The sequence below is a fragment of the Nerophis lumbriciformis genome, linkage group LG21 (genome assembly GCF_033978685.3).
Source record: "Nerophis lumbriciformis linkage group LG21, RoL_Nlum_v2.1, whole genome shotgun sequence".
NCBI lineage: Eukaryota > Metazoa > Chordata > Actinopteri > Syngnathiformes > Syngnathidae > Nerophis > Nerophis lumbriciformis.
In genome coordinates this window covers 37,913,163-37,929,880 of record NC_084568.2, presented here as the reverse complement: position 1 = coordinate 37,929,880, position 16,718 = coordinate 37,913,163, and positions in this window count along the sequence as shown.

Below are 16,718 nucleotides of genomic sequence, written 5' to 3'. Positions count from 1 at the left end.
GTATAAGTGCATATATACACCCACGCATAAGCGCATATATACACCCACGCATAAGCGCATATATACACCCACGCATAAGCGCATATATACACCCACGCATAAGCGCATATATACACCCACGCATAAGCGCATATATACACCCACGCATAAGCACATATATACCCCACGCATAAGCGCATATATACACACACACGCGCATATATACACCGACGTATAAGCGCATATATATACACCCACGCATAAGTGCATATATACACCCACACATAAGCGCATCTATACACCCACGCATAAGCACATATATACCCCACGCATAAGCGCATATACACACACACACGCGCATATATACACCGACGCATAAGCGCATATATACACCCACGCATAAGCGCATATATACACCCACGCATAAGCGCATATATACACCCACGCATAAGCGCATATATACACCCACGCATAAGCGCATATATACACCCACGCATAAGCGCATATATACACCCACGCATAAGCGCATTTATACACCCACGCATAAGCGCATATACACACACACACGCATAAGCGCATATATACACCCACGCATAAGCGCATATATACACCCACGCATAAGCACATATATACACCCACACATAAGCGCATATACACACACACACGCGCATATATACACCCACGCATAAGTGCATATATACACCCACGCATAAGCGCATATATACACCCACGCATAAGCACATATACACACACACATAAGCGCATATACACACACACACGCGCATATATACACCCACGCAAGAGCGCATATACACACACATGCATACGCACATACATACATACATACATGCATACACACACACATACATGCATACGCACATTTATACACATGCATGCATACTCACATATATATACACACATATATGCATACTCACATATATACACACATATATGCATACGCACATATATACACACATATATGCATACGCACATATATACACACATATATGCATACGCACATATACACACACATACATGCATACATACAAGTGCACATATATACACACACATTTATACACACACGCATACACACGTAATACACACGCATATAAACACAAACTCACACGCACATACATACACATGCATACCATATTTTTCGGAGTATAAGTCGCACCGGCCGAAAATGCATAATAAAGAAGGAAAAAAACATATATAAGTCGCACTGGAGTATAAGTCGCATTTTTTGGGGGAAACGTATTTGATAAAAGCCAACAGCAAGAATAGACATTTGAAAGGCAATTTAAAATAAATGAAGAATAGTGAACAACAGGCTGAATAAGTGTACGTTATATGAGGCATAAATAACCAACTGGTATGTTAACGTAACATATTATGGTAAGAGTCATTCAAATAACTATAACATATAGAACATGCTATACAATCTGTCACTTCTAATCGCTAAATCCCATGAAATCTTATACGTCTAGTCTCTTACGTGAATGAGATCAATAATATTATTTGATATTTTATGCTGATGTGTTCATCATTTCACACATAAGTCGCTCCTGAGTATAAGTCGCACCCCCGGCCAAACTATGAAAAAAACTGCCACTTATAGTCCAAAAAATACAGTGTATATATATATATATATATATATATATATATATATATATATATATATATATATATGTGTGTGTGTGTGTCTAGAGACAGAGAGAGAGATAATGTGTATGTATTATACAAACAATAATTGCTAGAGATCAATATGTAAAATAAAAATAAAAAAAAGTTCACAATCAGTAATTCAGTCCAAAAGTTCAGAGTTGAAAAGTGGAAGGAAAAAGTATAATAGAGTTAAACATATCAAAACATGAAATACATTACAATCATGGCCACATTTTCACAGAGTAGTATCCAAAATATACATACTCAATACTTCTAATGCAGTATTATATAGCATACATCACATGATGCAATTACATCTCATTAGATACTCAATGTAAGGTCATTAGATATTCAATGTAAGGTCATTAGATACTCAATGTAAGGTCATTAGATATTCAATGTAAGGTCATTAGATATTCAATGTAAGGTCATTAGATACTCAATGTAAGGTCATTAGATACTCAATGTAAGGTCATTAGATATTCAATGTAAGGTCATTAGATACTCAATGTAAGGTCATTAGATACTCAATGTAAGGTCATTAGATATTCAATGTAAGGTCATTAGATACTCAATGTAAGGTCATTAGATATTCAATGTAAGGTCATTAGATACTCAATGTAAGGTCGTTAGATACTCAAAGTAAGGTCATTAGATACTCAAAGTAAGGTCATTAGATATTCAATGTAAGGTCATTAGATACTCAATGTAAGGTCAGTAGATACTCAATGTAAGGTCATTAGATACTCAATGTAAGGTCATTAGATACTCAATGTAAGGTCATTAGATACTCAATGTAAGGTCATTAGATATTCAATGTAAGGTCATTAGATACTCAATGTAAGGTCATTAGATACTCAATGTAAGGTCATTAGATATTCAATGTAAGGTCATTAGATACTCAATGTAAGGTCATTAGATACTCAATGTAAGGTCGTTAGATACTCAATGTAAGGTCATTAGACACTCAATGTAAGGTCATTATATACTCAATGTAAGGTCATTAGACACTCAATGTAAGGTCATTATATATTCAATGTAAGGTCATTAGATACTCAATGTAAAGTCATTATATATTCAATGTAAGGTCATTAGATACTCAATGTAAGGTCATTATATATTCAATGTAAGGTCATTAGATATTCAATGTAAGGTCATTAGATACTCAATGTAAGGTCATTAGATATTCAATGTAAGGTCATTAGATACTCAATGTAAGGTCATTAGATATTCAATGTAAGGTCATTAGATACTCAATGTAAGGTCATTAGATACTCAATGTAAGGTCATTAGATATTCAATGTAAGGTCATTAGATACTCAATGTAAGGTCATTATATATTCAATGTAAGGTCATTAGATACTCAATGTAAGGTCATTAGATATTCAATGTAAGGTCATTAGATACTCAATGTAAGGTCATTAGATACTCAATGTAAGGTCATTAGATATTCAATGTAAGGTCATTAGATACTCAATGTAAGGTCATTAGATATTCAATGTAAGGTCATTAGATACTCAATGTAAGGTCGTTAGATACTCAAAGTAAGGTCATTAGATATTCAATGTAAGGTCATTAGATACTCAATGTAAGGTCAGTAGATACTCAATGTAAGGTCATTAGATACTCAATGTAAGGTCATTAGATACTCAATGTAAGGTCATTAGATACTCAATGTAAGGTCATTAGATATTCAATGTAAGGTCATTAGATACTCAATGTAAGGTCATTAGATACTCAATGTAAGGTCATTAGATATTCAATGTAAGGTCATTAGATACTCAATGTAAGGTCATTAGATACTCAATGTAAGGTCGTTAGATACTCAATGTAAGGTCATTAGACACTCAATGTAAGGTCATTATATACTCAATGTAAGGTCATTAGACACTCAATGTAAGGTCATTATATATTCAATGTAAGGTCATTAGATACTCAATGTAAAGTCATTATATATTCAATGTAAGGTCATTAGATACTCAATGTAAGGTCATTATATATTCAATGTAAGGTCATTAGATATTCAATGTAAGGTCATTAGATACTCAATGTAAGGTCATTAGATATTCAATGTAAGGTCATTAGATACTCAATGTAAGGTCATTAGATACTCAATGTAAGGTCATTAGATACTCAATGTAAGGTCATTAGATACTCAATGTAAGGTCATTAGATATTCAATGTAAGGTCATTAGATACTCAATGTAAGGTCATTAGATACTCAATGTAAGGTCATTAGATACTCAATGTAAGGTCATTAGATACTCAATGTAAGGTCATTAGATACTCAATGTAAGGTCATTAGATACTCAATGTAAGGTCATTAGATACTCAATGTAAGGTCATTAGATACTCAATGTAAGGTCATTAGATATTCAATGTAAGGTCATTAGATACTCAATGTAAGGTCATTAGATACTCAATGTAAGGTCATTAGATACTCAATGTAAGGTCGTTAGATACTCAATGTAAGGTCATTAGACACTCAATGTAAGGTCATTATATATTCAATGTAAGGTCATTAGATACTCAATGTAAAGTCATTATATATTCAATGTAAGGTCATTAGATACTCAATGTAAGGTCATTATATATTCAATGTAAAGTCATTAGATATTCAATGTAAGGTCATTAGATACTCAATGTAAGGTCATTAGATATTCAATGTAAGGTCATTAGATACTCAATGTAAGGTCATTAGATACTCAATGTAAGGTCATTAGATACTCAATGTAAGGTCATTAGATACTCAATGTAAGGTCATTAGATACTCAATGTAAGGTCATTAGATACTCAATGTAAGGTCATTAGATACTCAATGTAAGGTCATTAGATATTCAATGTAAGGTCATTAGATACTCAATGTAAGGTCATTAGATACTCAATGTAAGGTCATTAGATACTCAATGTAAGGTCATTAGATACTCAATGTAAGGTCATTAGATACTCAATGTAAGGTCATTAGATACTCAATGTAAGGTCATTAGATATTCAATGTAAGGTCATTAGATATTCAATGTAAGGTCATTAGATACTCAATGTAAGGTCATTAGATACTCAATGTAAGGTCATTAGATACTCAATGTAAGGTCATTAGATATTCAATGTAAGGTCATTAGATACTCAATGTAAGGTCATTAGATACTCAATGTAAGGTCATTAGATACTCAATGTAAGGTCATTAGATACTCAATGTAAGGTCATTAGACACTCAATGTAAGGTCATTATATATTCAATGTAAGGTCATTAGATACTCAATGTAAAGTCATTATATATTCAATGTAAGGTCATTAGATACTCAATGTAAGGTCATTATATATTCAATGTAAGGTCATTAGATATTCAATGTAAGGTCATTAGATATTCAATGTAAGGTCATTAGATATTAAATGTAAGGTCATTAGATACTCAATGTAAGGTCATTAGATATTCAATGTAAGGTCATTAGATACTCAATGTAAGGTCATTAGATATTCAATGTAAGGTCATTAGATATCAATGTAAGGTCATTAGATACTCAATGTAAGGTCATTAGATATTCAATGTAAGGTCATTAGACACTCAATGTAAGGTCATTAGATACTCAATGTAAGGTCATTAGATACTCAATGTAAGGTCATTAGATATTCAATGTAAGGTCATTAGATACTCAATGTAAGGTCATTAGATACTCAATGTAAGGTCGTTAGATACTCAATGTAAGGTCATTAGACACTCAATGTAAGGTCATTATATACTCAATGTAAGGTCATTAGACACTCAATGTAAGGTCATTATATATTCAATGTAAGGTCATTAGATACTCAATGTAAAGTCATTATATATTCAATGTAAGGTCATTAGATACTCAATGTAAGGTCATTATATATTCAATGTAAGGTCATTAGATATTCAATGTAAGGTCATTAGATACTCAATGTAAGGTCATTAGATATTCAATGTAAGGTCATTAGATACTCAATGTAAGGTCATTAGATACTCAATGTAAGGTCATTAGATACTCAATGTAAGGTCATTAGATACTCAATGTAAGGTCATTAGATATTCAATGTAAGGTCATTAGATACTCAATGTAAGGTCATTAGATACTCAATGTAAGGTCATTAGATACTCAATGTAAGGTCATTAGATACTCAATGTAAGGTCATTAGATACTCAATGTAAGGTCATTAGATACTCAATGTAAGGTCGTTAGATACTCAATGTAAGGTCATTAGACACTCAATGTAAGGTCATTATATATTCAATGTAAGGTCATTAGATACTCAATGTAAAGTCATTATATATTCAATGTAAGGTCATTAGATACTCAATGTAAGGTCATTATATATTCAATGTAAAGTCATTAGATATTCAATGTAAGGTCATTAGATACTCAATGTAAGGTCATTAGATATTCAATGTAAGGTCATTAGATACTCAATGTAAGGTCATTAGATACTCAATGTAAGGTCATTAGATACTCAATGTAAGGTCATTAGATACTCAATGTAAGGTCATTAGATACTCAATGTAAGGTCATTAGATACTCAATGTAAGGTCATTAGATACTCAATGTAAGGTCATTAGATATTCAATGTAAGGTCATTAGATACTCAATGTAAGGTCATTAGATACTCAATGTAAGGTCATTAGATACTCAATGTAAGGTCATTAGATACTCAATGTAAGGTCATTAGATACTCAATGTAAGGTCATTAGATACTCAATGTAAGGTCATTAGATATTCAATGTAAGGTCATTAGATATTCAATGTAAGGTCATTAGATACTCAATGTAAGGTCATTAGATACTCAATGTAAGGTCATTAGATACTCAATGTAAGGTCATTAGATATTCAATGTAAGGTCATTAGATACTCAATGTAAGGTCATTAGATACTCAATGTAAGGTCATTAGATACTCAATGTAAGGTCATTAGATACTCAATGTAAGGTCATTAGACACTCAATGTAAGGTCATTATATATTCAATGTAAGGTCATTAGATACTCAATGTAAAGTCATTATATATTCAATGTAAGGTCATTAGATACTCAATGTAAGGTCATTATATATTCAATGTAAGGTCATTAGATATTCAATGTAAGGTCATTAGATATTCAATGTAAGGTCATTAGATATTCAATGTAAGGTCATTAGATACTCAATGTAAGGTCATTAGATATTCAATGTAAGGTCATTAGATACTCAATGTAAGGTCATTAGATATTCAATGTAAGGTCATTAGATACTCAATGTAAGGTCATTAGATACTCAATGTAAGGTCAGTAGATACTCAATGTAAGGTCATTAGATACTCAATGTAAGGTCATTAGATACTCAATGTAAGGTCATTAGATATTAAATGTAAGGTCATTAGATACTCAATGTAAGGTCATTAGATATTCAATGTAAGGTCATTAGATACTCAATGTAAGGTCATTAGATATTCAATGTAAGGTCATTAGATACTCAATGTAAGGTCATTAGATATTCAATGTAAGGTCATTAGATACTCAATGTAAGGTCATTAGATACTCAATGTAAGGTCAGTAGATACTCAATGTAAGGTCATTAGATACTCAATGTAAGGTCATTAGATACTCAATGTAAGGTCATTAGATATTCAATGTAAGGTCATTAGATACTCAATGTAAGGTCATTAGATACTCAATGTAAGGTCATTAGATACTCAATGTAAGGTCATTAGATATCAATGTAAGGTCATTAGATATTCAATGTAAAGTCATTAGATATCAATGTAAGGTCATTAGATATTCAATGTAAGGTCATTAGATATCAATGTAAGGTCATTAGATACTCAATGTAAGGTCATTAGATACTCAATGTAAGGTCATTAGATACTCAATGTAAGGTCATTAGATATTCAATGTAAGGTCATTAGATACTCAATGTAAGGTCATTAGATACTCAATGTAAGGTCATTAGATACTCAATGTAAGGTCATTAGATACTCAATGTAAGGTCATTAGACACTCAATGTAAGGTCATTATATATTCAATGTAAGGTCATTAGATACTCAATGTAAAGTCATTATATATTCAATGTAAGGTCATTAGATACTCAATGTAAGGTCATTATATATTCAATGTAAGGTCATTAGATATTCAATGTAAGGTCATTAGATATTCAATGTAAGGTCATTAGATATTAAATGTAAGGTCATTAGATACTCAATGTAAGGTCATTAGATATTCAATGTAAGGTCATTAGATACTCAATGTAAGGTCATTAGATATTCAATGTAAGGTCATTAGATACTCAATGTAAGGTCATTAGATATTCAATGTAAGGTCATTAGATACTCAATGTAAGGTCATTATATATTCAATGTAAGGTCATTAGATACTCAATGTAAGGTCATTAGATATTCAATGTAAGGTCATTAGATACTCAATGTAAGGTCATTAGATACTCAATGTAAGGTCATTAGATATTCAATGTAAGGTCATTAGATACTCAATGTAAGGTCATTAGATACTCAATGTAAGGTCATTAGATATTCAATGTAAGGTCGTTAGATACTCAAAGTAAGGTCATTAGATATTCAATGTAAGGTCATTAGATACTCAATGTAAGGTCAGTAGATACTCAATGTAAGGTCATTAGATACTCAATGTAAGGTCATTAGATACTCAATGTAAGGTCATTAGATACTCAATGTAAGGTCATTAGATATTCAATGTAAGGTCATTAGATACTCAATGTAAGGTCATTAGATACTCAATGTAAGGTCATTAGATATTCAATGTAAGGTCATTAGATACTCAATGTAAGGTCATTAGATACTCAATGTAAGGTCGTTAGATACTCAATGTAAGGTCATTAGACACTCAATGTAAGGTCATTATATACTCAATGTAAGGTCATTAGACACTCAATGTAAGGTCATTATATATTCAATGTAAGGTCATTAGATACTCAATGTAAAGTCATTATATATTCAATGTAAGGTCATTAGATACTCAATGTAAGGTCATTATATATTCAATGTAAGGTCATTAGATACTCAATGTAAGGTCATTATATATTCAATGTAAGGTCATTAGATATTCAATGTAAGGTCATTAGATACTCAATGTAAGGTCATTAGATATTCAATGTAAGGTCATTAGATACTCAATGTAAGGTCATTAGATACTCAATGTAAGGTCATTAGATACTCAATGTAAGGTCATTAGATACTCAATGTAAGGTCATTAGATATTCAATGTAAGGTCATTAGATACTCAATGTAAGGTCATTAGATACTCAATGTAAGGTCATTAGATACTCAATGTAAGGTCATTAGATACTCAATGTAAGGTCATTAGATACTCAATGTAAGGTCATTAGATACTCAATGTAAGGTCATTAGATACTCAATGTAAGGTCATTAGATACTCAATGTAAGGTCATTAGATATTCAATGTAAGGTCATTAGATACTCAATGTAAGGTCATTAGATACTCAATGTAAGGTCATTAGATACTCAATGTAAGGTCGTTAGATACTCAATGTAAGGTCATTAGACACTCAATGTAAGGTCATTATATATTCAATGTAAGGTCATTAGATACTCAATGTAAAGTCATTATATATTCAATGTAAGGTCATTAGATACTCAATGTAAGGTCATTATATATTCAATGTAAAGTCATTAGATATTCAATGTAAGGTCATTAGATACTCAATGTAAGGTCATTAGATATTCAATGTAAGGTCATTAGATACTCAATGTAAGGTCATTAGATACTCAATGTAAGGTCATTAGATACTCAATGTAAGGTCATTAGATACTCAATGTAAGGTCATTAGATACTCAATGTAAGGTCATTAGATACTCAATGTAAGGTCATTAGATACTCAATGTAAGGTCATTAGATATTCAATGTAAGGTCATTAGATACTCAATGTAAGGTCATTAGATACTCAATGTAAGGTCATTAGATACTCAATGTAAGGTCATTAGATACTCAATGTAAGGTAATTAGATACTCAATGTAAGGTCATTAGATACTCAATGTAAGGTCATTAGATATTCAATGTAAGGTCATTAGATATTCAATGTAAGGTCATTAGATACTCAATGTAAGGTCATTAGATACTCAATGTAAGGTCATTAGATACTCAATGTAAGGTCATTAGATATTCAATGTAAGGTCATTAGATACTCAATGTAAGGTCATTAGATACTCAATGTAAGGTCATTAGATACTCAATGTAAGGTCATTAGATACTCAATGTAAGGTCATTAGACACTCAATGTAAGGTCATTATATATTCAATGTAAGGTCATTAGATACTCAATGTAAAGTCATTATATATTCAATGTAAGGTCATTAGATACTCAATGTAAGGTCATTATATATTCAATGTAAGGTCATTAGATATTCAATGTAAGGTCATTAGATATTCAATGTAAGGTCATTAGATATTAAATGTAAGGTCATTAGATACTCAATGTAAGGTCATTAGATATTCAATGTAAGGTCATTAGATACTCAATGTAAGGTCATTAGATATTCAATGTAAGGTCATTAGACACTCAATGTAAGGTCATTAGATACTCAATGTAAGGTCATTAGATACTCAATGTAAGGTCATTAGATATTCAATGTAAGGTCATTAGATACTCAATGTAAGGTCATTAGATACTCAATGTAAGGTCGTTAGATACTCAATGTAAGGTCATTAGACACTCAATGTAAGGTCATTATATACTCAATGTAAGGTCATTAGACACTCAATGTAAGGTCATTATATATTCAATGTAAGGTCATTAGATACTCAATGTAAAGTCATTATATATTCAATGTAAGGTCATTAGATACTCAATGTAAGGTCATTATATATTCAATGTAAGGTCATTAGATATTCAATGTAAGGTCATTAGATACTCAATGTAAGGTCATTAGATATTCAATGTAAGGTCATTAGATACTCAATGTAAGGTCATTAGATACTCAATGTAAGGTCATTAGATACTCAATGTAAGGTCATTAGATACTCAATGTAAGGTCATTAGATATTCAATGTAAGGTCATTAGATACTCAATGTAAGGTCATTAGATACTCAATGTAAGGTCATTAGATACTCAATGTAAGGTCATTAGATACTCAATGTAAGGTCATTAGATACTCAATGTAAGGTCATTAGATACTCAATGTAAGGTCATTAGATACTCAATGTAAGGTCATTAGATACTCAATGTAAGGTCATTAGATATTCAATGTAAGGTCATTAGATACTCAATGTAAGGTCATTAGATACTCAATGTAAGGTCATTAGATACTCAATGTAAGGTCGTTAGATACTCAATGTAAGGTCATTAGACACTCAATGTAAGGTCATTATATATTCAATGTAAGGTCATTAGATACTCAATGTAAAGTCATTATATATTCAATGTAAGGTCATTAGATACTCAATGTAAGGTCATTATATATTCAATGTAAAGTCATTAGATATTCAATGTAAGGTCATTAGATACTCAATGTAAGGTCATTAGATATTCAATGTAAGGTCATTAGATACTCAATGTAAGGTCATTAGATACTCAATGTAAGGTCATTAGATACTCAATGTAAGGTCATTAGATACTCAATGTAAGGTCATTAGATACTCAATGTAAGGTCATTAGATACTCAATGTAAGGTCATTAGATACTCAATGTAAGGTCATTAGATATTCAATGTAAGGTCATTAGATACTCAATGTAAGGTCATTAGATACTCAATGTAAGGTCATTAGATACTCAATGTAAGGTCATTAGATACTCAATGTAAGGTCATTAGATACTCAATGTAAGGTCATTAGATACTCAATGTAAGGTCATTAGATATTCAATGTAAGGTCATTAGATATTCAATGTAAGGTCATTAGATACTCAATGTAAGGTCATTAGATACTCAATGTAAGGTCATTAGATACTCAATGTAAGGTCATTAGATATTCAATGTAAGGTCATTAGATACTCAATGTAAGGTCATTAGATACTCAATGTAAGGTCATTAGATACTCAATGTAAGGTCATTAGATACTCAATGTAAGGTCATTAGACACTCAATGTAAGGTCATTATATATTCAATGTAAGGTCATTAGATACTCAATGTAAAGTCATTATATATTCAATGTAAGGTCATTAGATACTCAATGTAAGGTCATTATATATTCAATGTAAGGTCATTAGATATTCAATGTAAGGTCATTAGATATTCAATGTAAGGTCATTAGATATTAAATGTAAGGTCATTAGATACTCAATGTAAGGTCATTAGATATTCAATGTAAGATCATTAGATACTCAATGTAAGGTCATTAGATACTCAATGTAAGGTCATTAGATACTCAATGTAAGGTCATTAGATATTCAATGTAAGGTCATTAGATACTCAATGTAAGGTCATTAGATATTAAATGTAAGGTCATTAGATACTCAATGTAAGGTCATTAGATACTCAATGTAAGGTCATTAGATATTCAATGTAAGGTCATTAGATACTCAATGTAAGGTCATTAGATATTAAATGTAAGGTCATTAGATACTCAATGTAAGGTCATTAGATACTCAATGTAAGGTCATTAGATATCAATGTAAGGTCATTAGATATTCAATGTAAGGTCATTAGATATCAATGTAAGGTCATTAGATATTCAATGTAAGGTCATTAGATATCAATGTAAGGTCATTAGATATTCAATGTAAGGTCATTAGATATCAATGTAAGGTCATTAGATACTCAATGTAAGGTCATTAGATACTCAATGTAAGGTCATTAGATATTCAATGTAAGGTCATTAGATACTCAATGTAAGGTCATTAGATATTCAATGTAAGATCATTAGATACTCAATGTAAGGTCATTAGATACTCAATGTAAGGTCATTAGATACTCAATGTAAGGTCATTAGATATTCAATGTAAGGTCATTAGATACTCAATGTAAGGTCATTAGATATTAAATGTAAGGTCATTAGATACTCAATGTAAGGTCATTAGATACTCAATGTAAGGTCATTAGATATTCAATGTAAGGTCATTAGATACTCAATGTAAGGTCATTAGATACTCAATGTAAGGTCATTAGATATTAAATGTAAGGTCATTAGATACTCAATGTAAGGTCATTAGATACTCAATGTAAGGTCATTAGATATCAATGTAAGGTCATTAGATATTCAATGTAAGGTCATTAGATATCAATGTAAGGTCATTAGATATTCAATGTAAGGTCATTAGATATCAATGTAAGGTCATTAGATACTCAATGTAAGGTCATTAGATACTCAATGTAAGGTCATTAGATATTCAATGTAAGGTCATTAGATACTCAATGTAAGGTCATTAGATATTCAATGTAAGATCATTAGATACTCAATGTAAGGTCATTAGATACTCAATGTAAGGTCATTAGATACTCAATGTAAGGTCATTAGATATTCAATGTAAGGTCATTATATACTCAATGTAAGGTCATTAGATATTAAATGTAAGGTCATTAGATACTCAATGTAAGGTCATTAGATATTCAATGTAAGGTCATTAGATACTCAATGTAAGGTCATTAGATACTCAATGTATGGTCATTAGATACTCAATGTAAGGTCATTAGATATTCAATGTAAGGTCATTAGATACTCAATGTAAGGTCATTAGATATTAAATGTAAGGTCATTAGATACTCAATGTAAGGTCATTAGATACTCAATGTAAGGTCATTAGATACTCAATGTAAGATCATTAGATATTCAATGTAAGGTCATTAGATATCAATGTAAGGTCATTAGATATTCAATGTAAGGTCATTAGATATCAATGTAAGGTCATTAGATATTCAATGTAAGGTCATTAGATATCAATGTAAGGTCATTAGATACTCAATGTAAGGTCATTAGATATTAAATGTAAGGTCATTAGATACTCAATGTAAGGTCATTAGATACTCAATGTAAGGTCATTAGATATTCAATGTAAGGTCATTAGATATCAATGTAAGGTCATTAGATATTCAATGTAAGGTCATTAGATATCAATGTAAGGTCATTAGATATTCAATGTAAGGTCATTAGATATCAATGTAAGGTCATTAGATACTCAATGTCAGGTCATTAGATATTCAATGTAAGGTCATTAGATATTCAATGTAAGGTCATTAGATACTCAATGTAAGGTCATTAGATATCAATGACATTGAATATCACCGCTGACGAGAGGTCAGAACAAAATAGGCAGATGTATTTGTAAATAATGCAGACCAGCCTACTTCTCAATGTTTACTCCACAGTGTGCTCATTAGCACCTTCTAGCTGCTGCCATGGCGACATACAACCAACACTACCTCGCATGCTCGTCACTCCTGTTGCATGCTGGGTAGTGTAGTTCTTTTACTCCCTAGCTCATAACATCACAGTGTCCAGTGAGCAGGTTAGTTACTAGTTAGTGAACCTTGGTCAGCTGGGAGGAGATGATTGACAGACGGCGACAATTGCGTCACCAGGAAATATGACGTCACCGTGTGACATTATCATGATCATGACTAACATAATTACATTTTAATGAACTATTTCTTTATATCCAATTACAGTTAACCTATTCCAATCCACTTTATTTATATAGCACACTTCCAAAAACAATAGAAGTTTGACAAAGTGCTGCACAGAAGACTAGAAGTGTCAGTAATATACAACATTTAACTACAACACAGTAAATACACAGAAGTTAAGACGAGAAGAGTCAGTAATATACAACATTTAACTACAACACAGTAAATACACAGAAGTTAAGACTAGAAGAGTCAGTAATATACAACATTTAACTACAACACAGTAAATACACAGAAGTTAAGACTAGAAGAGTCAGTATTATACAACATTTAACTACAACACAGTAAATACACTGAAGTTAAGACTAGAAGAGTCAGTAATATACAACATTTAACTACAACACAGTAAATACACAGAAGTTAAGACTAGAAGAGTCAGTAATATACAACATTTAACTACAATAGAGTACCGTATTTTCCGCACTATAAGGCGCACCTAAAAACCACAAATTTTCTCAAAAGCTGACAGTGCGCCTTTTAACCCGGTGCGCTTTATATATGCATAAATATTAAGATAAATTTTCATAAAGTTTCGGTCTCGCAACTTCGGTAAACAGCCGCCATCTTTTTTCCCGGTAGAACAGGAAGCGCTTCTTCTTCTACGCAAGCAACCGCCAAGGTAAGCACCCGCCCCCATAGAACAGGAAGCGCTTCTTCTTCTACTGTAAGCAACCACCCGCCCGCGTAGAAGAAGAAAAAGCGCGCGGATATTACCGCGTTTCATTTCCTTTGTGTGTTTACATCTGTAAAGACCACAAAATGGCTCCTACTAAGCGACAGGTATCCGGTTCATGAAAAGACGCAATCTCTCCATCCGCACACGGATTACTATTTCACAGCAACTGATATTCCTGTGAACCGCACTGTGGATACAACGGGAGCACGTACGGTGAATATTCGCACCACAGGGAATGAGAAGTCATCCTTCACTGTGGTTCTAGCTTGCCATGCTAATGGCCAGAAACTTCCACCCATGGTGATATTCAAAAGGAAGACCTTGCCAAAAGAGACCTTTCCAGCCGGCGTCATCATAAAAGCTAACTCGAAGGGATGGATGAAGAAAAGATGAGCGAGTGGTTAAGGTAAGTTTAAGTTTACGCGAAGAGGCCGGGTGGCTTTTTTCACGCAGCTCCGTCCATGTTGATATACGACTCCATGCGCGCCCACATCACGCTGGTTTTAATATATTATTAAAGTTTGACTGACCTATCTGACTGTTTTTTTGACATTCCTTTAGCGCAGTTAGATGCGGCTTACAACACGGGGCGGCTTATAGGTGGACAAAGTTTTGAAATATGCCGTTCATTGAAGGCGCGGCTTATAACCCAGGGCGCCTTATGGTGCGGAAAATACGGTAAATACACAGAAGTTAAGACTAGAAGAGTCAGTAATATACAACATTTAACTACAACAGAGTAAATACACAGAAGTTAAGACTAGAAGAGTCAGTAATATACAACATTTAACTACAACACAGTAAATACACAGAAGTTAAGACTAGAAGAGTCAGTAATATACAACATTTAACTACAACACAGTAAATACACAGATGTTAAGACTAGAAGAGTCAGTAATATACAACATTTAACTACAACACAGTAAATACACAGAAGTTAAGACTAGAAGAGTCAGTAATATACAACATTTAACTACAACACAGTAAATACACAGAAGTTAAGACTAGAAGAGTCAGTAATATACAACATTTAACTACAACAGAGTAAATACACAGAAGTTAAGACTAGAAGAGTCAGTAATATACAACATTTAACTACAACACAGTAAATACACAGAAGTTAAGACTAGAAGAGTCAGTAATATACAACATTTAACTACAACAGAGTAAATACACAGAAGTTAAGACTAGAGTCAGTAATATACAACATTTAACTACAACAGAGTAAATACACAGAAGTTAAGACTAGAAGAGTCAGTAATATACAACATTTAACTACAACAGAGTAAATACACAGAAGTTAAGACTAGAGTCAGTAATATACAACATTTAACTACAACACAGTAAATACACAGAAGTTAAGACTAGAAGAGTCAGTAATATACAACATTTAACTACAACAGAGTAAATACACAGAAGTTAAGACTAGAAGAGTCAGTAATATACAACATTTAACTACAACAGAGTAAATACACAGAAGTTAAGACGAGAAGAGTCAGTAATATACAACATTTAACTACAACACAGTAAATACACAGAAGTTAAGACTAGAAGAGTCAGTAATATACAACATTTAACTACAACAGAGTAAATACACAGAAGTTAAGACTAGAAGAGTCAGTAATATACAACATTTAACTACAACAGAGTAAATACACAGAAGTTAAGACTAGAAGAGTCAGTAATATACAACATTTAACTACAACACAGTAAATACACAGAAGTTAAGACTAGAAGAGTCAGTAATATACAACATTTAACTACAACAGAGTAAATACACTGAAGTTAAGACTAGAAGAGTCAGTAAT